Genomic DNA, 25,740 nt, shown 5'->3' on the forward strand with positions numbered 1-25,740 from the left:
ACCGTCAGTACAGGGTGGAGGGGAAAATGTTGGAAGAGTGGAATGTAGGCCACCAAACAGCAGTTTGAGAGCCAAATGTCTGGCCTCTGTAACAGGCAAAGTGGCATTCAGTGAAAAAACAGATCACAAGATGAACAAGAGGCACCATGGAGACTCACAAAATCTAAATACTCTTGATTCAACAGTTTAATCCATACAGTTAGGGCTGGGCGATATAGCTATAATTCTTTCTATATTTTTTAGACTTTTAGATATTTAACATGCAAGTCAATATTTATGTATTTTAGTTGGTATTAAATTAAATATGGTGTCTACCCTGGCCTTGTAGATTTGATTCTGCCTCATTGCAGGATACTTGTAAGGGATCATTTTAACTCAAAAGGGAGAGGGATTCACATTAGAAGCTAACGAGCAATTATCACACATTCAGTGTAAGAAAAAAAGAGGGGTGTTGTTCTGAGCCATGTGAGAGTGACAGATCTCTAGAAATGAGGTCACGACAGCAGATACAACGTAGATGAACAGATGTGAGGGGGATTCTGTAAGCTCATCTGCCTCTTCCTAAAACAGAACCCTCACTGACCTTCTGCTGACACACAAAATCTCATTTAAATCACCTCAGTCTTTTTTTTTTTTTTTTTTGTCCTTTTACTGAATGACATGAGCCAGATTGAAACTCATGTTATCTGCTTAAGCACCACTGATCAATATTACAGCATGCTCATTTAACTAAACCACAGGTTTGACCACCACCACTCTCTTCTAGACACAAATTATTAGTGGTATACAAGCATCACTATTTCTAAAGATCGCAACACTGCAAATTACTCAATCAAGTCAGTTTCCCTACACTCTCAAACTAGATATGTATTTGCATATAGTGTTGTCAAAAGTACTGGTACTTTGGTACCAAGTCTATACTAAAATAACAAAAGATGTAAAGATACTAGAGTTTCTGCAGTACCAGTAGTACTGAGCACCAACTCAATCCGGTGCCAGTGCGCAGTATGACTGACACACGACAGCTTTAAAATGCTAATTTTGAGCACGTGCTCCGTTACTCCTTACACTAAAATGGACAATTAATCAAATTAAAATTGTGACATGTCCTAGTGTGATTTATTAAACCGCTAAAGGCTGCAATCTTAACGTGGAAGAGATGCGTACTTTGAATGAATGTATAAATCTGACCGCTCATATACTGGAAACTCCACAGACATTGAGAATCATTCACGACATGTTGTATCAGATGACAGAGCACTAATCTACTGTGAACCTTACAGCACATCTAAACGATATATTTATATAATAAAATCACAGCATTTGCACTTTAATCTCAACTCAACTTTATTTATATTGCATTTAAAACAACAAAGTTGTTCAAAGTGATTAACAGTAATAAAATGTCAAACATAACATTTAAAAATGACCACATACACAAACACCAGTAATCTAAAACACAACAAATCTGTGTCCTACATTTAATTTGTCATACTCAAAGGACAGTGTAAAGAGATGAGAATTCAGACATGACTTAAAAGCCTCCATGTCGAAAACTGTTTATCCGGAAAGTGAAGCTTCAGGCAAAAAATACACATTATAATAAAAGCATGTGTCAAAATATAAGCTAGAGCCCTGAAATTGAAGCAGTTGTGACAGAAATATATTACATTTGTATAGTAAAATGTAATATTCCCTGTAATAATAATAATAATAATAATAATAATAATAATATATTCAATAATAATGAAGCAATATATCACAAGACTGCTGTTCAATAAATGTTTGGCAAAAAAAAAATGCAATGACTGATGTTCTATTTTCGCTTGTTAAAAGTTTAAAGAATTAATTGATTAGATGCCATTTTGATGATGAAATTAAATTCTAAAACACGGAGTTCTGGAAAATAATAACAAAATGGAAAACATGATTTGATAAAGAATAAAACATATTTCAGTAGGGCGCTACTTATGCAATGCATCCTTAATTGAGAAACACTTGAAGGAAATATGCATTTCTTTTAATTTAATATTTACATTGAAATGTAACTTTTTAAATAGCCTAAACTGGTGTGTTCAATAGCACATTGTCATATTACCATATCGGTACAGACTACTGAAATATTGGTACCGTGACAACACTATTTGCGTATATTCAAATATTTTGCAATATATTTAAAATGTCATTTTAACATGTTAATTCAGTGTGATTATAATTTTTTTTCATCAATTTATCATACCCCCGAACCGCAAAAAAGAAAAAAAGAAAAAGGGATTTTCCTACCATTGGAGCAATTCAAGCTGGAAGTAAATAACACCATGTTTTTCACATTTCTCAGGTCAGCATGGGGCATTAAGCACAACTGCAGCTGTACAGGTAACAAGCCTGATGTGGTCAAGCACAGCTGGACGGAGTGCACCTCAATGCATGGGTCTCAAGACATGTTTTTTTTTTCCCCCCTAAGTTTCAAACTGTTTAACTTGACACAGCATCCTAAAAACACTGTATTTGATACAATGCCACTAAAGTGTCAAAGATGCGTTCTTTGAAAAGCCCTTATTAAAGAAAACTAATTCAATTGAAAAATTGATTGCTGTGGACTGTAGGCCAATTATAGGCTTATGTCCAATGGATATAAAAATATTTGGGCCTGTTGCCTTCTAAAGCCACTTTTTGTATTGCCTAATCAATCCTTTAATCCAGGGTTCCCCAAAGGGGGGTGGGGTCACAAAACCCTGGGTGTTGGTGAGGAAATGGAGAATACGTAAATATATTTCTATAATTTGGCAAATTTTAAAAACACGAAGAGATTATGAAGGAAAAAGTGCATCCTCCTTGGTGTGGAATTGGTTTGGCTTTATAAAACACGATACTGAGCAGAAAACAGCAATATGCAAGGTTTGTACATTGTGTGTGTCGATATATCCACGTGCGCGTATATATCAGTGGTCAGAGTTTCACGTGAGACTGATAGAAATAATGAAACGCAGTTTTTCCACTGACAGCTGCACGTGTCATTAGATGAAAAGCTTGTCTAGAACGTGAGAAAAAACGAAAGTCACTAAAGTGAGCCACCGTCAAACCAAATTCAATGACATTCATCCCGCGCTCCAAACATGCCTCCCATCCAAACACACACAGCAGTGTTTTGTGCGAGTGCTGCGCACACAGTCTGAAAAACTCAAGTACGTGAGAGTCTTGTAATCATTCCAGTCCCTTCGTTTTTGCTCCTGTGACAGAAAAAGCGCAGATCACACCGTTACTTATTCTGATTTCTCTCGATGTCAAGTGGGTTTTTAAAATACACATCAAAACTCTTTCAAATGATGTTTGATATCAGGAAACAAACCAGCCATGTTTACCTTCAGATATTTTATATGTTCTTTATAGAGATTACTAAAAAGACAAAGAGCCTAATTACGTGTTTTATTTATGGATATTTCTTTATTTTACTTTTTGTATTGCTTTGAGATGTTAAGTTTCTTGAGGAAAGTTATAACAATCATAACAAAAACAATAATAAAAAGAAAATTGGTACACAGACTAAAATGTGTCATTTATTTTTTTATTTGACTGTCAAGTTTAAAATAAAGAGAAAATTATATAAAATGAAGTTTTCATTTATAAAGTATTTAATTCACTGACTGGATTACTCAATTACACATTGCGACATGGCTTAATATATAATACAATTTTATTGATTTTTCAGAAAAATGTAACTATATCATGATATATATCGTTACCGTGATCTAAAATTTGTCATATCGTGATATAGGATTTTGGTCATATCACCCATCCCTAGTGCGAACTCATGCATACCGACAGATTGCCAGGAGGTTTTTACTTGGTCTTAAAGGTTTCATTTAGTTTGGTGGCTACTATTTCCTTGCATGGCTAATGAAATTCTTAAAACAATGTGTAATTTCCAAAAAATATATTTCCTATAATTTCCTTAAATATTTCTAGAAGTCCTCTCTAGGTTTTAATGGTTGCTACAGCCATGGCCATTTTTAGCCTAATTATTGAAAAATACTGTATATTATTGTAAATATTGGCTATATCATATCAAGATATCAAATGTATATATATACACAAATGGAATGACATGCGTTTCCTTATTAAATCTGTTAAGTACAAAGTCTTGTATGTTTGTCTTTTTGTACCTCAAATTGTGCAGCAATTATACAATTAGCCTACCTTTCTAGGCGAACTTGTAATTTTTACTTGGACAATAAAACATGAATATAAGTCATTGAATGAGACTTAATTGTGGGCTCTTAAAACTTGGTCCAAAAAACAACCATAGAATGCACTGACAACTCAAAACAACTTAGCAACCACATAGCAATAACCTGGCAATCACCCACAACAATTGAGCATTGTGGCAGTGAGTTTAGCACAGGTAAACACCACTCACAGTTCATATTCTTACTCTTCTGACATGTTTATTTAATAGCCCCTTCCCTTCCCCATATACACTGTGTGTAATTGAATATACTAAGGCACACACAAACACAGAGTGCTTCCTGACTGCCAGAGGGGACAGGAACCCTAACCTTTGACCTCAACCCCTCACATTCCAGGTAACCCTCTATCCCGGCCCTGACCATCTGCACTCACTTTTACTACCCTGCCGTAGTACTCCACAAATCTTTACAGCATTTTACATTCTGTCAGGAAGCCCTCTGCAGCAGAGCGCCAGAGCCTGGCCAAACAGCGGCAATCCCTCCACCCAGGGAGCACGTGCCTACCCAAGCACCGTCTGAGACAATACAGCAGCTGCCAGAGTGACAAAGCACAACTTCAAGAGGCTGGGACGACCCTCACCAGCATTTGGTGCCCGTTACTGTGTGTGTGTGTTCTGCATTCAAACATAGATGGGTTTGGGGAGGGGGGAGGTGAAGGTGGAGAAAGCGGGCTGCAAGGAAGTAATGGAGGCGGAGGCGGCAGCGAGCGCCTTCAGATTTCTGAGGTCATTAATCATCTGAACGTTTGAGAAGACTGAGCCAACAGGGACCGGGCTGGAGAGAAGAGACGAGTAATCTGCTGTGTGTGTATTTGTCTGCATGGAGGGGGGGGGGGGGGTCTCATGAAGAATAGACAAGTACAGGAGAGACAAAAAGAGATGACAAAGAAAGGCTTTCATGTGCCCCACTGAGTGAAAAAAAACCTTCCTCTCTTCCCATCTGTTCCTAATGCACGCAAACAAGAGCACCAACAGACACCTTGACTTCTCTGCCTCCTGTCATCTGGCCACTGCACTGAACACACCCATTATAAACACTCACATATGAGCTCAGCAGCAGGCGTATCCTCTAGTCTAGAGGACACAGATCCTCTGCAAAAGGACACAGGCATGAACATGTCAACTATTTTCATGTTTATGTGCATTTAGATACAGAGTTTGGGTGCCATGTTCTAAACAAACTTTTGCAAACATAGTTAAGACTGTTTCTCAGTGTGCTTTCTCTGGGTATTAACAGAGATCAAAAGCCTAACGTAACAGAACTTGCTCCCCTGAGAAGTGTGATTACGGTTATGTACTACAAACGACAGTTTTTATTTTCTGTACTAACATGGAAATTGCTACTATAGTTAATGACAAACTGTAGTCAACTAGGAGGATGTGTAAAAGAAAGGCTACAGTCTCCAAAACAAGAGTTGAGGGATCAAGGGATTTCAGCAAAGACGGCAGAGTAAAGCATTATGGCAGCAACGTTTTATTCAGTAAAGGTGGCAGAAAACTCATTGTTGGTCACTGTTACACACTTTTAGATTGTTTTGGCCAAGTTATTTTCAAATGAACTTAACCATCCTAAATTTTCTGAAAATGTTATGACCCTACACTGCAGTTTAGGCTAATGTTTAAAGTTAGTTATTTTCTATTGCTGGAATATATACATATATATAACACATACACACACACACACACTAGTTAGTTCCGGTCCTCAAATCTGATTAGACGAGACACGTTCCATGAGCACTAATGGTCTGACACCATCAGCACTCGGATGCTTTACTGTGTGTGTATCACTCCGTTTGTGTTCGTGCCGTTCTAAACTAAAGTGTAAGAGCAGTGCATATGTGTTAAGAGCTACCGTTTCTCTCTTTTTTTGACATTATATATGTTAGCCAGCAGGTGGTGGCAAATATATTTAATAATTTATAGCTATGTTAAAGTTCAAATAATAAGGAAGCAGGTCATGTAAATAACTACAAACTCCAAAACTGGCATTTCTCTGTGCAGTCAGCGCCTCTTCTATGAGCTGCGCAAAGTGTCCCGATCTAAGGGGGAAGAGATTGAAACTTCACCCGGACGAGGCACACTCCGTCATGAGGACGCTCGTCCTGAGCGAGTGTGCTTGCTGCAGCTAGATTATAGTGTGATGGCTCGTGACTTATTGTATCATTATACAGTATGTGTGTCGCTGTGCATTTCTTATCGTGAAAAAAATTGGCAGTACGCAGCTTTATTAATAAGAAAGAGTTTGTTTTTTTGTGAGTTAAAGATGGATTGAAGTGAACAAAAATGTGAGAGAGGGTAGTCTTCGCCCCATTATACAAAGCAACAAAAAGTTTTTGATTTGGCTTGTTTTCCAATATAATTATCTAAAACTCCTTTAAAACAACGTACATTTACTTTAGCAGCTAAAGTAAATGTATAATTTAAAATCTCAAATTCATTAAAAAGAAAAAAAAATGCATTCACCTGAGAAGCAGCAAATAAGATATTTAAACTTGTTTTTAGAAAACAGATCTTGAATATAAGTATATTTTGTTTTTACTGAACTCGCAGAAGTATAACCAAGTGAAAAAATACATGTATACAAAACACACATATTTATTAAAGCAAGTCTAAATATCTTATATATTGCTTCTCAAGTAAATATTTTTAGACTATTTTAAAATGGAAACAAGACAAAAACACTTGATAAAAATAGGATTTTTTTATGCAGGGAATTTTTTTACTGATTTAAACTTAAAAGTATTTTTTTCCCTTTAATTCAGTGAATGTCATTTAGAGGTATTTTTAAAAGATTATTTTGTCCTCTTTATTGTTAGCAAGCATGTTTAATACAACCTTTTAAGTCGGGGCACAAGCTGAATAGTCGGTTAAGAGCTAATGATTAATCGTTGCAATAAATCACCCAAATAGTCGAATAAACATTTTAATAATTGTTGGATTAGTCGATTATCAAAATAATCGTTAGTTGCAGCCCTATTAACCACTTTCAATGATTCCTTCAAGTCTTTAGCTGCCACTCTAGGGTTCTTTACCTCACTGAGCATTCTACGGTGTACCCTTTTGTGCCATCCTGACTGGACAGCCAGGGTAGCTACAGCACTAAATCGTCTTTATAGAAAATTTGTCTAACTGTGGACAGATGAATATCTAAGCTCTTCAAGATAACTTTGTAACCCTTTCCAGCTTTATGCAAAGCAACAATTCTTGATTGTAGGTCTTCTGAAATATTGTTTTTGCAAGGCATGGTGCACTTCAGCAGATGCTTGTGAATAGCAAACCCAAAATGTTTGAGTACTTTTTATACATCAAAGTAACTCTGTCCCTCACCTTCAATCTCATCACATTAACTGGATGCCAGGTTTGCCAACTCCTGACTCTAATTAGCTTTTGTTGACATCATTAGCCTGGGGTTTGCATACTTTGTCCAACCTACACTGTGAATGTTTAAAAGATGTATTCATTATGTACAAGAACAAAACAGTAATTTGTGTTATTAGTTAAAACAGATTGTGTTTGTTCATTATTGAAACTTAGATGAAGATCATGCCAGATTTTAAGGCAAATGTTTTTTTCACATAAATGCAGGTAATTCCAAAGGGTTTACATACTTTTTCTTGCCACTGTATGATATATATATATATATACACACACACACACACACACACACACACACACACACACAGTGCCTTGCAAAAGTATTCAGACCCCTGACCAATTATCTCATATTACGGAATTACAAATGGTGCAATGAAATGTCATTCTGTTTGATGTTTTATTTTAAAACACTGGAACTCAAAATCAATTATTGTTAGGTGACATTGGTTTTATGTTGGGAAATATATAAAAAAAAAACTTAAATATTTTGCTTACATAGGTATTCAACCCCTGTGCTGTGGAAGCTGCCAGGTTACACCGATGAAAGAAATTGCCCTAACGAGGACACAATTACTTTACCATTGGCATCCACCTGTGAATCATTAAAGTTGCAATCACATTTTCTGGATTAAAAAAAACATTGTTGAAGGATCATTGGTCAGGCTGTGAATCTGAAGGAAGACCAAAGCGCATTCCACAAAACTTAGAAATAAAGTAGTAATAATGCACAGATTAGGGAAAGGGTACAAAATAATATCCAAATGTTTGGATATCCCAGTGAGCACAGTTGGATCAATAATCAGGAAGTGGATGCTGCGCCACACCACCCAGACACAGCCAAGAAAAGGCCATCCCTCAAAACTCAGTGCTCTAATAAAAAGGAGACTTGTGAGGAGCCACAGAGAGGCCAACAATCACTTTGAAGGAGCTACAGAGTTCAGTGGCTGGGAGTGGAATAATGGTGCTCCAGTCAACCATATCAAGAGCACTGCATGGGAGGGTGGCAAGAAAGCAGTTACTCAAAAAGTACCATCTGAAAGTAGAAAGTACCATCTTTGCCAGAAAGCATGTGTGACCCAGCTGCAATGTGGGAGAAGGTTTTGTGGTCAGATGAGACCATGATAGAGTTTTTGGCCAAAACTCAAAGCGCTATTTGTGGTGCAAACCTAACACTTCCTATGCCTCAAGACTCACCATCCCTACAGTGAAGTATGGTGGTGGCAGCATCATGTTGTAGGGATGCTTCTCATCAGCAGGGACTGGGCAGCTTGTTAGAATTGAAGGAAGAATGGATGGAGCAAAATATAGGGAAATACTGCAAGAGAACCTGCTTCAGTCTGCTAAAAAAAAAAACTGAAGCTTGGGAGGAAATTCACCTTTCAGCATGACAATGATCCCAAGCACAAGGCCAAAGCAACATTGGAGTGGTTCAAGAACAAAAAGATAAATGTCCTACAGTGGCCCAGTCAAAGTCTTGATCTCAATCCTATTGAGAATCTGTGGCACTATTTGAAAATTGCAGTCCACAAGTGTCAGCCAACCAACCTGAACAACCTGGAGCAAATCTGCCAAGAAGAATGGGCCAAAATCACTTTGTCACTGTGTGCAAAGCTGGTACATATGTACCCCAAAAGATTTAAAGCAGTTATTGGAGCAAAAGGCAGCTTGACCAAATATTAATGTGTGGGGGTTGAATACTTACGCAAGCAACATATTTCAGTTTTTTATTTTTCATAAAAATATTTCCCAACAAAAAGAGTCACCTTACGATAACTGATTTTGAGTTTCAGTGTTTTAAAATAAAATAGAAATCAGAATGAAATTTCAGTGTAACATTTGTAATTCGGTAATATGAGAGAATTGGTCAGGGGTCTGAATACTTTTGCAAAGCACGGTGTGTGTGTATATATATGTATATGTATGTATGTGTATATACAGTTGTGCTCAAACATTTGCATACCCTTGGAGAATTGGTAATATATGTACCATTTTTAAAGAAAACATGAGTGAGCAGGCAAAACACATTTCTTTTATTTCTTATGGGATTCATATTCAACTGTAGATTATAACAGAATGGCACAATCATAAAACAAAACATGACAAAGAAAAAAAATGAAATGACCCCTGTTCAAAAGTCTGAATACCCTTAATTCTTAATACTGTGTATTGCCCCCTTTAGCATCAATGACAGCGTGCAGTCTTTTGTAAGTTGTCTATGAGGCCCCAAATTCTTGCAGGTGGTATAGCTGCCCATTCGTCTTGGCAAAATGCCTCCAGGTCATACAAAGTCTTTGGTCATCTTGCATGAACCGCATGTTTGAGATCTCCCCAGAGTGGCTCGATGATATTAAGGTCAGGAGACTGTGATGGCCACTCCAGAACCTTCACCTTTTTCTGCTGTAACCACTGGAGGGTCAACTTGGCCTTGTGCTTAGGGTCATTGTCATGCTGGAAAGTCCAAGAGCGTCCCATGCGCAGCTTTCATGCAGAAGAATGCAAATTGTCTGCCAGTATTTTCTGATAACATGCTGCATTCATCTTGCCATCAATTTTCACAAGATTCCCCGTGCCTTTAGAACTCACACACCCCCAAAACATCAGTGAGCCACCACCATGCTTCACAGTGGAGATGGTATTCTTTTCACTATAGGCCTTGTTGACCCCTCTCCAAACACAGCGCTTATGGTTGTGACCATAAAGCTCTATTTTGGTCTCATCACTCCAAATTACAGTGTGCCAGAAGCTGTGAGGCGTCTCATATTGTAACCAGGCTTTTTTGTGGCATTGGCGCAGTAAAGGCTTCTTTCTGGCAACTCGACCATGCAGCTCATTTTTGTTCAAGTATCGTTATATTGTGCTCCTTGAAGCAACCACACCATCTTTTTCCAGAACAGCCTGTATTTCTCCTGAGGTTACCTGTGGGTTTTTCTTTGTATCCCGAACAATTCTTCTGGCAGTTGTGGCTGAAATCTTTCTTGGTCTACCTGACCTTGGCTTGGTATCAAGAGATAACCCAAATTTTCCACTTCTTAAGTGTTTGAACAGTACTGACTGGCATTTTCAAGGCTTTAGATATCTTTTTATATCCTTTTCCATCTTTATAAAGTTCCATTACATTGTTACGCAGGTCTTTTGACAGTTCTTTTCTGCTCCCCATGGCTCAGTATCTAGCCTGCTCAGTGCATCCACGTGAGAGCTAACAAACTCATTGACTATTTATACACAGACACTAATTGCAATTTAAAAAGCCACAGGTGTGGGAAATGAACCTTTAATTGCCATTTTAAACCTGTGTGTGTGTCACCTTGTGTGTCTGTAACAAGGCCAAACATTCAAGGGTATGTAAACTTTTGATCAGGGTCATTTGGGTGATTTCTGTTATTATGATTTAAAAAGGAGCCAAACAACTATGTGATAATAAATGGCTTCATATGATCACTATCCTTAAATAAAAGACAGTTTTTTTTTTGTTTTTTTTTTGCATGATCAGTCATATTTTCAAAATCAATGACAAAATATCACAATTTCTGCCAGGGTATGCAAACGTTTGAGCACAACTGTGTGTGTGTGTGTATATATATATATATATAAATAAAACACACTATATGGCCAAAAGTTTGAGGACACCCCTTCTAATTAACGAATTTGGTTACTCCATTAAATCCAGTAAAGAAAAATCTTAATGTTTCTTTATGTAATGGCTTGGGCTTTGTGTGCTTCCAAATTTGTGGCAACTGTTTGGGGATAGCCCTTTTCTGTTCTAGTATGACAATGCCCCTGTGAACAAAGTGAGGTCCATAAAGAAATGGTTTACTGTGTCTGGCATGGAAGAAATTGACTGGCCTGCACAAAGCCCAGACCTGAACCCCACTGATCACTTTTGAGGTGAACTGGACAGCAACTGAAAGTCAGACCCCATCGACCAACATCAGTTCCTGACCTCACTGATAGCCTTGTGTCTGAATGAGAGCAAATCCCTGCAGCCATGTTACTACATACAGTATAGTGGAAAGCCTTCCCAAAAGAGTGGAAGCTGTTATTACAGCAAAGGGGGAAATTGATGCCTAAGGTTTTGAAATCAAATGTTCATCAAGCACATATGGTGTCCACAAATTTTGGCCATATAGTGTATATAGTCTTCATTACAAGACTGATCATTTACTCTATACAAGGACTGCCCACGTCAATCGCAATACAACCACTGGTTGATCTCGTTAACAAGCCAAAAGGAAGAGAGAGTAGAGAGAAAACTACACAATAAACAAGAATCTTAAAGATCAGTTTTTATTTCCTTATTTCTGTACCCGCGTGCTGATTGCCTGACAGGCGAATTTTGTGCGCATGCTTTCTGTGCACATGGAGTTGCGGTAATAACACTGCAAAATGGTAATGAACGGTAAAATACATTTCAAAATTCTGTGAAAATGTCTGTCTTGGTGAGGTATTATTGTAAACAGTCAATTGTCTTAAGTGAACATAAACAGCAGGACAAAAGTGGTCACACCACAGTCAAGAAAGTTGCCTACTACGAAAATGATGGTAATTTCCATGAAGAGCAGAAAGACGGCGCTGGTGTTTTCTCATTGACTTGCCAAGCGAGTCTTGTAGGGTAGTCTACAAACTTAAAACACAAGTTATCATTTTCTGCCTTTACAACACACATTAGTTCCAGCATGTAAACAAAATTGTTTGAACAAAAGCAGTCATGGATCACATCATTAAGCTTTTCAAAGGCCATAACTGTCGAATGTTGTAAGTGATGATAGTCCAATAAATTAATGAATTTGTGAATAATGTTTCTTTATTCCTTATTTTGCTTCAGACCGTTTCCTTAAATAATCATTGAAAAGCCTGAAGCAATATTTAATTAACTGAGAAATACTTGAAGACTACCATGCCATTGTTTTTATTTATAAAAAACTGATGTTATAACTTTAAATTAAGGATAGTGTTCATTAGCATATTTTTTGATGTGGTATTAAATTTGGTTTTAAGAATTGTGAGATTCACTATCTGTATTGGTACTTTTGAAAATGTTGTTAAGTTGTACACATTTTTTATTAATGCTCACAGTTAAATGTTATTTAAAATTTTAATTACAGCCTCGCAAATTAAATATATTGTTGCTATGAAATATTGATATAAATGCATTGTCTACAAAGACTTGAACTAACAGACAGTAACCTCTCTTTTTATTAGGTCTGCTGTTAGCCTATTTGGCAGACATTGTGTGTTAGCATTATGCTTTTATAAGTTACACCACAGAAATAATGACAGGATTGAATTGGAGTTGCACTCAGGTTATTGACTCACGTTTGTCTCGTGTGAAGAGTCTCTTATCTGAGCGCACACATCTTCTCCAGGAGCACTCAGCTGAAGAGCTGCTTTCACGCGGTCCAGAGAAAAGTCACCAGTTCAGACGCAGGCTACGCTGACCACACAATAAGAGGGTCACTACTGCAGACATAGAAAAAGAGATAAAGATAAATGACTCATTGAAGTCTGAGCTCATTTAAACAGCACACTCATAGAGTAAGCACTCTTAACCTTAAACTTTGTCACTAACAAACTGGCCGGCAAGCTTTGCTGTTTTGTCGGCACTAGCATGAAAGCAATATTTCAACTATTCAATGATTAGTCTTACACATCACAAACTGCTATTACTTAGAGACGTAGTCTTGCGGAAATCATGTGCTAAGAAATTTGTAAGCATACACAAAGGATTGCAATAACAGAAATCATTGCACACAGTTCCTCAAGTAGGCTAGTTTTTTTAATGAAGTGCCGACTGCTAAATTGACTGAACTAGCTTTTATTCTGTTTATGCTTCTCCTGGGCATATTTTTTCTATGCTAGCAATTTTTTTATTAACTGAACAGCCGTCATATTTTTTAACAGATCATAGGCTAATGCAGTTCGCAAAATACGTGCAAAAATTCAGTGCATTTTTGTAGAATTTGCTTACATGTTAATTGTTTTCAAAACTGTGCTGATTGTTTTAATGTTTGGTAACTTTTACTTGGTGAAATCCATTTAGAACAGGCTATTAAGTTTGATCTTATTGGATCCTGCACAGCTTTTTCATTCAGTTGTGTTCAGTAGTGGTCAACAAATATATTGCCGAGGCGGTAAATCGTCAGATACTCTGAATTTTTTTTTAATTATCAGAATCGTCCGATAAATTCTCTCGTTTGGCCGAATTGTTTCTTCAGGCCACAAGGGCGCAGAGAATCGTCTGCTTGCATGTGAAATCTAAGACATGTAAACTACCAATTACAGTTTGTTTTTTGTTACGTGTCATGGTGTTACTACAATTACCTCATGCGACCCCGCGTCCACATGCGTGGACCTTGTTTTTTGGCTTCACTATACACAACGCATAATTTAAACGTATAAAAACCAACTGGATAATACTGTTCACAAGACTCTAGACTGTCATTTAAAGGGTTAACTTCTGCCGCACGGAGTCACCTGACAAAACAGCATGCCGTCAATTTCCTTGAAGCGCTCCTACGGATGCAGCGCCAACAAAAGTGCCTCTGGTAAGAAATATCTACGTTTTTTCATTGAAACTTGTTTGGTTGTAAAGAGTAGTGTCTCTAGTTTCTTTTGATACGCAGCAATGAAAATGTTCATTTTCCACACATCAGCACACTGATAAACATGATACCTTCATGTGTAGACACTGGCATCACATTTCCTCAAAAGTAGAAAAAAACATGTTAGTTATTATTAATAACTTTCAACTAACACATATGTGGGTCATTTAGCTTCATTTCGATATACATTTTATCTCTGTGTGTGCAATACAATTCTATTCTTTAACATTAGTAAATGCATTCTAGGGCTGGGAGATATGTAAAAATTATTTTATCGATAACTGCCTTAAACATCGCGATATCCGATTACACTGTCAACCCCCCTGCCGAGGGTCGGTGAATTTTTTTGCTTTATTGGTTTTGCTTTAAAAATGTAATTCATTTATTGAAACACTAAAAACATAAGACATTTCTTAATTCAAATTGCACTTTAAACTAAACGAAAAAATCGTATTTAACCACCTCCCCAAATCCAAACATTTACCGTCTCCAACGGCTCTATTTGCCATCAAGCATCCGTCAACGACACCAGGTGGAAAATTACTAATAGCCTACTAAAAACAATCATAAATGTAAAGATAATAATAATCATAACAATAAAGCCAAATAAATCCCCTCATGTTCCCAAAATAATGCTGCCAAATGTGTGTTCTTATCAAATTTGTGTGGATGAAAATAAGGTGCATTTTAAACTGTTCTGAGACCAGTGCAGACAGACAGCACACTGGAGGTTTAGTCATTCCCTAAATAGTGAGCAAGGGAGCATCCTATGTCTTTCTATGCAGCTAAGTGCATTCAATCCTAAAATCCAACCAAAAGTTCAGTTTCAGGCTGCTGATGATGTTTGGACCACTCAACATATTTGGCAGACATGGGACAATGGTAATCAGTACATAGATTCAGAATTGTATAATGCTACATTTTATTTCAACATGGTTGCCAGTGATTGGATGATGCTGTACATTAGATAAGAATTATTTATTCAGCTTTACAGAAAATCAGCTGTAATGTCTGCAATGTTTCAAAAACATAAATAACTAACACTCCTGGAAACAAATTTCAGAAAAAAAAAAAAAAAACTTTATAAAGCTTAGTGTTATTTAAAATTTCACAACAGAGTCTCGCTGTCCACATATGTGGACAATAATTTTTAGGAAAACTGTTTGCTCTAGAAATGTTATTTATTTTGCATGTTTATTAGGTGCTACTAGTCATAAATCAAAAAGGGAAATGGAAAATGCACACCGCAGTCATGCTCGGGTCTCAGGTATAATAGACCAGTGTGCAACACAGATTCACTTGAATGGTCCACATATCAGAGGATTTAAATAATCAGATATTTAAGAGCCTGTGATTGTATCATTATTGCAGTGATTAACATGTTTCAGCTGGCTAACTGATGCAGTGTGTAGCTTCTCATTTCTTAAACATGTCGGAAGACGGATCCCGTGCTCGTGGAAAAGATGTTACTGTGTTTCAGAAGGGGCAAATTATTGGCCTGCATCAAGCTAAGAAAACAACTAAGGACATTGCTGAAATCACTGGAATTGGGTTAAGAACTGTCCAACGCATTATTACAACCTAGAAGGATAGTGGTGAACCATCAGCTTCGTGGAAGAAATGTGATCGGAAAAAGAAATCTTAAATGATCACGATCGGAGATCACTAAAGTGCCTAGTGAAGTCACATTGTAAATAATCAACAGTAGATCTCACAGCTATGTTTAATAGTGAAAGTAAGAGCATTTCCACATGCACAATGCTACGAGAACTTACAGGATTGGGACTAAACAGCTGTGTGGCCACAAGAAAGCCACTTGTTAGTGAGGCTAATTGGAAAAAACTACTTCAATTTGCTAGGGAGCATAAAGATTGGACTGTGGAGCAATGGAAAAGTTCATATGGTCTGATGAGTCCAGAGTTACCCTATTCCAAAGCGATGGGCGCGTCAGGGTAAGAATGGAAGCGCATGAAGCGATACACCCGTCATGCATAGTGCCCACTGTACAAGCCTCTGGTGGAAGTGTTATGATCTGGGGTTGCTTCAATTAGACAGGTCTAGGCTCATTAACCTTATGCGGCAATAAAATGAAGTCAGCTGACTACCTGAATGTACTGAATGACCAGGTTATCCCATCAATGGATTTTTTTTCCCCCTGACAACACAGGCATATTCCAGGACGACAATGCCAAGATTCATCCGGCTCAAGTTGTGAAAGAGTGGTTCAACGAGCATGAGGAATCATTTTCACACATGAATTGGTCACCACAGATTCCTGACCTTAACCCCACTGAAAGTCTTTGGGATGAGCTGGAGAAGACTTCACGGAGTTGTTCGACTCTCCCGTCATCAATACAAGATCTCGGCCAAAAATGAATGCAAAACTGGATGGAAATAAATGTGATGTTGCATAAGGTTGTCGAAACAATGCCATGACGAATGCACGGCATAATCAAAGCTAAAGGCGGTCCAACGAAATATTAGAGTATGTGACTTTTTTTGGGGGCCAGGCAGTGGTACATCGATTTTGACGTGTTGAATCGATGACTAAGTATTGTTGGCAATCTGATCGAAGCATCAATCCAGATCGATGGATTGTTACACCCCTAACAGTTATTTCCTTCATACTACTATATTAACAAATTTCTTAATGTGCAAATAAATTACTAAAATTAGTAGACTAAACAGAAATCAGCAGAAACTGCTCTCTTATTTTTTTTGTAAAGCTTCTTTTTTTAAAGTTAATGTTCTGTGTGAATGAGTAAATACAATGCTAAATAAGAGTTTAATTTTTTTTAGAAATTTTGTGTTCACATTATTTTCTATATTAAATTATGTGATAAATCAGCATTGTACCGGCCTCCTTGTTCTCTGGATATCAGCATCAGCCATTACAAAACTGACCACTAGTTTTCAGTAAAGATGCCTATTTTGGCTGACATGATTCAGTGAATGCTTGTCATGTTTTGTATTTAATGTGCAATGATCATAATGCAGGTCAAGCACATTGCAAACAAATGCCCTTATTCAGCAGCTTTTAGGCTAGCATCAGATTTGGCTGTTGGAATAATAGATTAAGTATTTCAAACATGCTTCTTATAGACACAATGGGCCTCATTCATGAAACTTTCGTAAATATGCGAGTAAATTCTGAGTAATTTACGTGTAAAATGGACCTTTAGCAAACACCATAGTGTCTCAAAGAAAGTGAGGACTTACTCTCATTGTATCTTTTTACTGTCATATGATGCTCTTTTGTGACTCGAACAGTTCAAGTCAATAAAAATGATGAGTTCACGCAGGGAGAAGGATGTCCACCACCATTAACCTTCTCTGGTTCAGTTCGCAGTACATCGCCAAAATCATTGGTGGAACTTCTTGGGTAAATCATGATGGTAACAGTGATATACTTGCAACTGGAAGAATCTTCAGAGAAATTAACAGAATGCCTGAAGATCTTTGACCAATACGCTGTAAGATGTTACAAGTTTGCAAGCTATATGGCAGTTTTTCCACGTTGTTTTGTGTACGCACATGCATAAATGTGTTTATTTATGGGTTTAACAGCATTAGCACTGACCATACATTGTCAACCTAACGTGATTTAGCGATTCATATACGATTCATAACCTAAATTATAGTGCTCCTGTTTCTATTTATTTTTTTATTGTCCACCCAGTCACGTTAGAAGGCATAAATTTTTTGAGAAAATCACACGCAAACTGCGTCTTTCCATGAACCTTTCACTCCATGTCAACCACTTGTGCTGGAAAAACAATAAGCAGAATATTATTTGAAAAAAATAAAGTAGCAAAGAAACATTTCTAAAGTATAGGCTATGGTTTAAAAAGAAAAAAGCTTTTTTTTTTTTCATTTCACATCAATCAAAATGTAGTCATGGCAGTTTGCCTGAAAGAACACAACACGTTCGGATGTCTTACACATGATTTATATGTGGTTGGAAGCAGGTGTAAATTTTTGTTCGTACCAACTAACGTTTTGAAAATATGAAAACTTTCATGAATCCTAGAATTTATGTCAGAACGGCTTTATAAATGGTTTATTAAAAAAAACAAGCAAAAACAAAAAAACAAAAACAAAAAAATGCTCTGCTCGTGTTTCGTGAATGACACCCAATACTTTGGCTGTTTTCTGAGGGTTTATTACTTTTTAGACTAGTCGACTACAAAATGTGTTTCAACATCAGTGAAATTAGTCGTTGCGCACATCCCTAATAATAACAACAACTTGTGCATCTCTAACTATATATTGGCATATGAACAACCAGTCAGCTCTGATTACTTTGATACAAGTCTCACGAGTTGGACATGGTCGAAACGAATGTCTTGCAGTTCAGTACATTTTTGACTCAATAAAAAGAATTGGCTGAATTAGTTCGGGAGGTAGCGTAGTATGTTTTACAGTGTAGATCCAAAAGAACCGGCTCAAAGGATTCATTCGTTCGATAATCGGGCTACACTGGTCAGGCTGTATGTTTCAAGCTGTAGATTTAAAAGAACTGGCTCTTAAGTCAATCGTTTGGGAACTGGATAAAAACACTGTCACACTAAGTATTTTAGAATGGTGTTCTGTCTACATAGGTGGATATACTAATACTTGCAATATATTAGTATACATACAACAGTTTTTTTCCGGTCCTTGAATCTGATTGGAGAGACATTCCATGAGAGCTGATGTCTCAGAACAGTAGTACTCCGAAGCTTTACTGTTTGTTTCACTCCACTTGTGTTCGTGGTGTTCCAAACTAGTGTAAAGCCGCCTTTTCACTGTCTCCGACATTCGCGTACGACTGTCGTATTTCTCCCCCTAGCAGCAGTCGTGATGAAGTCATTTTGCTCGCAATGGATTTTGTTAATTGAAGAGAAGCTACCAACGGTTTACCGCAGAATGATATTACTGTGTGTGATTTTGTTGAGCAGATGGATGAATTCAATAAAATTCAGGATTAATGTTCACTCAGTATTTATTATTAATAGTATCATTTAGCATTATTACTGTTTTTCTAGCTACTATTATGATAATTAACAGCAACAACAACCCTAATTCAGCAAATATGAATCAGAAATTCAAAGAGGTGATTTTAAATATGTAGGTTGTGTGTAGAAATAAATGACATGTACACATTTAATCACATTTACTGTAATTCCAAAAGCTTTTTGTGATATTTGCAATGTAAACAATTATTTCTGACTTCTACATTATTAATTGTCCAAAATACAGAAGTAGCAGGCATTTAGAAAAAAAAGTTAAGGACAAACTATTGATATTTCTCACCTTGCGCTGATAGTTTTGCATGAATAAATCACTTCCGGTTGGGCAGTCGCATACGGTCTAATCGCACGCATTTACATATTTTAACGCAGCCGAGGCTCAAATCGGATCCGAAAATGTCACATCCGGAGACGGTCGGAACCTGACGCAGCCCCCGTGCGACTCCCCATTGGAAAAGCACGACTTCGGTCTATCGTCGGCTTAAAAGCAGCACAGATGTGTAAAAGAGCTCTAGATACGTCTCTTTTCATTTATCCCTGTGACATTAAAGATTTTAGCCAGTAGGTGGCGACAAAAGACAATTTTTGTGTGTTATGAGCGAGTTGAGCTGACGTTCATTTGAGTCAGCGCTGCCCGTCAGCGAGTGGTTTCTTTGAAGTCATTGGCAATTGCCTCCCACTCCATGACTGCTCTGATTACTACTAGACTACAGCTGGGAAATACAGTTAAACTAACAGCTTCAGCATTAAGGCTTATGGACAATTCCAGCGTTATAGATGTGACATTTTCAGTGAAAATCTGAAATTTAACTTCATATATAAAGTACTCATTACCAGTATATCAAACAATTTTTATGTATAATCACAGATCCCTGCAGATAGAGTCCAGACATCAGAAAAGTTTCAGTATGTACAAGTTTTTTTCCGGTTTTAAACCAGGAAATGAGCTTGCGTTACAGATGTGACAAAAAAAAACGTTTTTGGGAGACCACACACTCAAAACGGTGAATTGAAATGCACAATCCAGAAATAATAATAGCCACTGAATTTAGCTATTATTAGCTATTAGCTCGGAAGGCTATTTTTTTACACCAAGAAAACAGGATCTATTGACCAAAATTACATTTACTACAGCAAGCTGACTAACACTAACGCTGCGTTTCCACTGGAACGGAAGAAATCTGCTCAAAGCAGCTCACCTCGCTAGGGAACAGCTTGTTCTGTGCCGCTGTCAATCCCGTAATCCACCTCGCGAGCGTGGCACTTGGCTTCTAAAGGAAGCCATTGAAAACGCTCGCTCAGTTTAGCTCACAACGCCGCAGTGGAAACGCAGCGTAAAGATGAGGAATAGGGTTAATCAGCTGCAGCTTTACTGTTCATCTCTGCTTGAGAGGCGTGCCCGACGCAGGTAATCGCACATGCTCAATCGCTTTCTCTCTCAAACACACGCATCCTTGTCTCTCAATAACTTGTTAGAAATAACCCAAGCCATCGTTACTAGTTCTACAGTGCCATTTTTTTTATTAGTAACGGAGGCTTGTGCACATCTTTTGAACTAGAAACGGCACATCCTGATCCGTGGCGTTAGACAGTAGCTCCATGCACAAATGCATGGCTGTGATTACCTATTGCGGCCGAATCAAAGCCGTGCTGATTCCGGGCCATACAGCACTCTTGCTCATGTGATATTGCTTTAATAAGGATAAAATCTATTGATAAACTATAAATTGTACTCGTAATGTACCTAGTTAGAAGGTCCCATCATGTATAATTAACAGCATTACCTGAGAATTTTTTCATATGCAAGCAAAATGGACAATATAACTGAAAAATACCCATATGAATAATTTCGACTCCAAATCGAAACGAGAGCTTGTGAATCAGAATCTAATCGGGAAACCTTTATCAATACCCAGCCCTATATCTGACCCCCTGTCCTTTCAGTCTGGCTCCCCCTCATTCGGATGCTACATCCAAAATAAGGCCAATGATGGAGTTGCCATGGTAACTCAACTATGAAGAACAGCACAAAAATTGTGAGGAGGGGGGAAAGACCACCACACACACACACACACACACACAGAGAGAGAGAGAGAAAGTACCACCACCCAACAACATCACAACTAGACTGCAATATTATGTATTAGCTATAAAGTTGTGGCCATGCAGCAATCAATGATCTAATTTCCTAAATGCTATTTTCATTAAAGACACTCACCTTTAGCAAACCAAGTCACTAGCCTATATAAAATCAACTTAAGCTGATCTTGACTAACACCCAGACTAACCGGGGTGCGTCCGTTGCCGCTTTGCGACACATCACAACGGCTTGAGGCTGTCTACACTTGACACAAACGTTCTAAACAGTTTATTTGTGTTGTTGGCAGTAGCAGCGCAAAATGGAACGGTACACCTGTTCACTGTCAGCACGACAGACGAGCCGCAGTGTAGACAGCATCATTGGTTATAATGGGGTTCTATTGATTTTGAGGTGCCGCCCGGGTGTAAACTTTTTTCACAGTTTAACCCCCAGCACCTTGCCTGATCTCTGCCCTGCTATATCTATGTGTACTTTATGCTGCCTTAAGACTATGTACACAGTCACACACGCCAAGAGTAGAAAAGGTACAGAGGTTGCACGCTGACCACAAGCAATCGTGTGTGATAATAGTAGAACAAGTTAGTACATTACATCATCCTCGGTGGAATGAGATGCTCTCTCTCTCTCGTATAAGGGATGACTAGTTTTCATTCATAAGGGCAGTCAAGCAGAAGTGAAGTAAAACTGGACTGAACTGCACTAATTCTGTTCATTTGAGGTGGTTAAGTGTCCTCTACCAGGACAAAACAGTTTCTTTAACTTCCGTGAATATTCCCCAACTGTTTCCAATCACCATATTAAACACTTGATCCTATTTACTGTGTGCTCCTTTACTGTTACAAGCCATTGCAATATTTCAATCCTCTCATATTAAGAAAAAGTACACAAGAAATATTTCCCTTCAGTTATTAATCAACTAAACCTATTTGTAATGCAATAAAAACACAACTGTCCTCAATACAGTTTCCCTTGAGAACGCATGTGGTTATATAAGCACTCCCGATTAATTAGTAGGTTAAAATCACTCACGAACATGAATACAAATCACTTTACATTGGGACGGACAGCTGTCAATCACAGCTCAATGAATCCAGATAACAAACACACAGCATAGATTGACTCCTCATAAAAGTTTGAAAGGATAACTAACAGTGTTCAATGGTTTACTAACATTGTTAATATGCCAAAAGTATAGTCTAGAAGAAAATGTACGTCTATTACGAATACGTGTCATATTTCTGTCATAAAAAGCGAAGAATTTCCTTTGACAGAAATGCGAGTGCACACCGAACTGACAACTTTCTCAACAAAACAAGCTTTAATAGACTCGTACCCTCAGTAACGAAATAACTCACAACTGAGAGATACAATTAAATCAAGACTATTGACTCTCTCGCCATTTTTCCGTCATTTAAATGTAACGGGTTTGTGTTTCTGTTCCTTGGGGGATCAACACAAAATGGCGACTGCGGGCAGCTCAGATCCTTGCACTCAAAGTCACTAAAACAATAACGGCCATTACGTTGTACACAGGTTATGGGGGTGTGCACATATTTAAAACATTTACTAGGCGAATATAATAAAGTTAAATATATGTACTAGCCATTAAAAGAGAGACATTCGGGTGCACATTTCCTCCAACCCGCTATCCATGCTAACACTATGTGATACGGGCTAGTCCGGCGTCGTGCACGTATTTGAGTGTATATGTGTGTGTGCATGTGTTCTTCACCAAAACACACACACCCAAAAGCAAATGCGTGGAAGCAACCACTGCGCGTAATTAATACTCATGTCAATGACCGATGCTTGATACGAACTGAAATCATTTCAACGCTCCATTCGACTGAATTAATCTGACCGTGCGTAACTGTACGCACATTCTCGAAGAATTGTACGTCGAATCCTTCAGTATTCCCGCACTGGGAAACGTGAGATTTTCGCGCAGCGCGGCCGTCAAGCTGCGCAGGGATGTGATGCTGTGCTAGCATTGCCCACCAGACGGCCTAATGCTAATAAACAACATCGCCGAAGCAGCAATGCCCCACATTACCTGCTTCCTTTGACGCTCACGCGATGTCTGAGGATTCATTCAGCGCTAAAACACAGATAGGGTCAGCTCAAGTGCAGGATGGTGTCAAACTGACCCGTTCTAATGAACGAGTATGTCTTTCTGAGCAGCTAGCGTTAGCACACAGGCCGCTCTCTGCTCTCACCGCGCGAAACAGACAATCGTTTCAGCACTGATTAGCGCGCTTGACCGTCGCGCGAAACGACACAGCGCGTGCCGGGACCGTTAATGTCAAATAAACGCTGTGCAGAGGTGTGACGGCTGCTTGTTCGTTTACCTTCTTTATTTTGTTGTGAGGACGCGCGGGTTCTTTCTCTCCCACAATCCAGAACAAACAGCTCGAGACGTCGATGACGTCATGCGCGCGGAGGACGCACAGACGTGAGAACAGCGCGAGCTGCTGTAACACGTGTGAAAGATCACTTAAAACAGCACTTCTCTGACATCTTCCGTTTGCTGTTTCATCAGTGTCATTTACAACGATACTCTGTTGGAGAACAGAACAATAAGACCACATCTGATGAAATAAAAGTCTGACTGAAATAACTGTACAGATGAAATAAATTGCATTTGATAAAATAAAACCTATCTGTCTGTCTGTCTATTTATCGAAAGCTTCTTCCATGGTTTAATGAGACCTCATTAATTTATTATGGTTTTACAAAAAAGAAATAAAATAGTATTTTGGCAAAAAACACATTTTCACAATATTTATTTTCATATTTTTATGTTACCTATAAAATTAAACATTTTGTCCTACGATAAAACAATCGTAACAGTGGTAGACTTCTTTACAAATTTGTCCACACGGCGACGTCATGTGGTAGGATTTTAGAGACACATTCCGCTTTCGAAATGCTGATAACTACCTCTAATTTATAATTTTAGAGACTGCACTCTCGAGCCGTTAGTTTCACATTTATTTTTGTCTTCTTAAAGTGCATTTTTTTTTCCACCATGGTTTTTGTGCAATCTGGTCACACTTCTAATAGCCTTTGGTATTAAATACATCAATGACATTTGAAAAATTGAATTCATTTTGAATAAATACATAATTGCATGAAAAAGTAGGAATAAAAATAAAGATTACCTTGTAATTTCAGATGCCAATCCACGAAATACATAAGTGCTTTTCATGCAATCATTGACAGTATAATTTATTCCCCTTGTGGTCAGTCTGCATATGGGAAACTGTCCCACAACATTTCAGTAGCCTTTACTTTGGTACAAAAATAGCTTGGTGACAGTTGCTTGACTTATTATTTAGCACAGTCACATGGGGTTTATTTTGAAAGGTGAACTTCTCCAAAGACAAAGGCCACTTGCTACACAGAGCTTGACAAACCTCTTAATTGAATTTACACAATAATGAGAAATTATTAAATGTAATTACTTTTATGACCAACACAGCTAAATTTATGGATTATTTCTTTGGTATGCTACAGTGTTGTGTACACCAAACTGAAAAAACTGCTTTTGTTTGGATCTGATTTGCCTGGGCTTGATTTAGGAATCCATTTTTTAATGAACCACACGGACAAGCCTCCAAGACTCTGCAATTGGTGAGCATGCATTTCTAAGCGGCAGGGTGCGAGGATTTATAATTAAATGGATAATACTAATTATACATTTTAAATATGGCAAATTGAAATACAATCTCTTTAAAAATGTTTTACAAAGTAGTTTGTTGCAGGTCATGTGAACAAATACATTCTAAAATATGGTGATTTGTTTTCATTCTCTTAACTAGAAAGATGGGTGAAAGGTAAATTATGTTTGTCATTAACTTTTGCTCTTGTGCCTCCTGATTGTAAAATTAACTCACAACCTTGCCCAATATATTTCACGCCCCTTTTGTCTTTTTATGACATCATACTTGGGCACATAATACTGTATGTATACTGAAGAAGAAAATGTAATAAATATAGCCTATTTTCCCATGTTTTATTGATTTAAGAAAGCTGTGAAATAAGAGGTCAGGGTCATCTTTACTATTTTTTATTTTATTTATTTATTTATTTTTTTCAAGAAATGTCGTGTCCTTTAAAATATTTATTTATTTACTACTAATAATAATTTACATGATATTGTAAAATGTAATATAATGATGCCTATACAATTAAAAAATATTATTATTATTATGAGTAAGTACATCTTTATGAACCTCCAAGGGGTTCCTTTTATTTTGTAACTGACATTTTCTTCATCCTTTAGATCTCTATATGAAATAAAAATACTGTCAAAAAGATTGTCGTGCGTAATTCAAAACCATTATGCGTAACTCAGAAACACAGTATGTAATCTTGAAAAATTAAAATTAAATTAAAATTAATAAA

The 25,740-nt window shown here is 37.6% G+C and overlaps 1 protein-coding gene across 4 annotated transcripts in view; it reads right to left on the reverse strand.

The window, feature by feature from the left end:
* LOC127451212 (bromodomain-containing protein 4-like) overlaps nucleotides 1-23,825 on the reverse strand; it is a 92,330-nt gene extending 68,505 nt beyond the window's left edge. Inside the window, exons 1-2 of one of the 4 annotated variants that reach the window (XM_051715721.1) lie at nucleotides 23,682-23,825; nucleotides 12,935-13,078 (exon numbers count right to left, since the gene is read on the reverse strand). The gene's annotated coding sequence lies outside the window, so the exon portion shown is untranslated. Of the gene's footprint in view, nucleotides 1-7,573; nucleotides 7,591-12,934; nucleotides 13,079-23,386; nucleotides 23,571-23,681 lie in introns of those variants that run through there. The other 3 variants (XM_051715723.1, XM_051715724.1, XM_051715722.1) reach the window with 3 other exon arrangements.
* Between the last annotated feature and the right edge of the window lie 1,915 nt (nucleotides 23,826-25,740).

The sequence above is a fragment of the Myxocyprinus asiaticus genome, chromosome 14 (genome assembly GCF_019703515.2).
Source record: "Myxocyprinus asiaticus isolate MX2 ecotype Aquarium Trade chromosome 14, UBuf_Myxa_2, whole genome shotgun sequence".
In the NCBI taxonomy this organism is placed as follows: Eukaryota; Metazoa; Chordata; class Actinopteri; order Cypriniformes; family Catostomidae; genus Myxocyprinus; species Myxocyprinus asiaticus.